This window comes from Solanum pennellii, chromosome 7 (assembly GCF_001406875.1).
Source record: "Solanum pennellii chromosome 7, SPENNV200".
Classification (NCBI taxonomy): Eukaryota; Viridiplantae; Streptophyta; class Magnoliopsida; order Solanales; family Solanaceae; genus Solanum; species Solanum pennellii.
In genome coordinates this window covers 8496930-8498329 of record NC_028643.1, presented here as the reverse complement: position 1 = coordinate 8498329, position 1400 = coordinate 8496930, and positions in this window count along the sequence as shown.

Here is a 1400-nt window from a genome sequence, read left to right as displayed (position 1 = left end):
ACATGTTAGATTCTCCTCTTTTGACAAAATAATAGACAAGCTCTGTTCATCTTTTGGAGAGATTCATATGCCTTGCCTCCTCTTTGGCTCTTCTGCTCATCATATTTGTTTTTTTTTATTTGGTATAATGTGTCCATGAAATAACTTGAAAAATATTTGTACCACCTAGTAATCAATAAAAATAGTCAGTTAAGATAAATGAAATTGTACTCTCTACTTCACTATATACTATATTCATATGTTTAATATCACAATATCAAAGAATATTTTGATACATTATATATCTTTAATTTATGATTACAAGATCTAACAGTTTTTTTTTTTACTTATTATTTTGTACCATAAAAAAAGTAGGAGAAATAAAACAAAAGAGAGTTTATCTTAACAAAATAACAATGAATAAAAATCACTTAATATGTGGAGTAATTTGCCTCAATATGAAAAACCAGCATTTCCACTCAATTATGACTATGATATTTGTTGATGAAATATAACTTTGATCTTTAAAAATTAAGACACGCGTATTTAAATTATCATTTGGCTTTCCAAACAGATCGAAATTGTTAATTCTCATTCAGTTTGCATATGCATATTGAATCGGTTCTCCAAAGACACTACTTGATTTTTTTCTTGGTTAAACGAAAGTCAATGGTGGATCTAGATCATTATAGGTTTTCGGAAATGCAATAGTTATTACAAATATTATGTATTTTATTGTGAAATTTATTAAATATTTATACATATGTGATGGTGAACTCAATTAACATTATTGTTTATTATTTTAAGAATATTGTAAAAATCAATAAATTTCAAATCTTAGATTCTCCTCTTATAAAATGACAAAATTGCTTTGCTATGTACAGGGCCATCTGAATACGCTTGGGGCCTAAAATCAAACTTCAGAAAGAGGCCTTGTTTCTTTTTTAGTTGTTTTATGTAAATTGAATAATTATAACATACTCAATATGATTAAAGAAGGTAGAATATACACCAATTTTATGAAGCAAGAACGTAAAAGATAAAATTTTTCAATGAAAGTAAATACAAGGTTTAGAATAATAAAGCATGGCTCAATAATTCAAAAAGTTCATATAGTGATATTGAAATAGTTTTGTTAAATTTGATAAGTTAATATAATGATATAAACATAATATTAACTTGTTGAAGTGCTTGAAGTTTAATCAATACACACACAATTTTATTTATTTTTAATGCAAAAAGATTTAACCGTTCCACGGAATTTAGAATTTTCATTTTTGACTTATTGTGAATGGAGGCAGGGGCTTACCCACCTTTAGTGAAGGTGTATCAAGCGACACTCCTTCGGCAAAAAATTATATAGTATATAGAGGTATATATATATATATATATATATATATATATATATATATATATATATA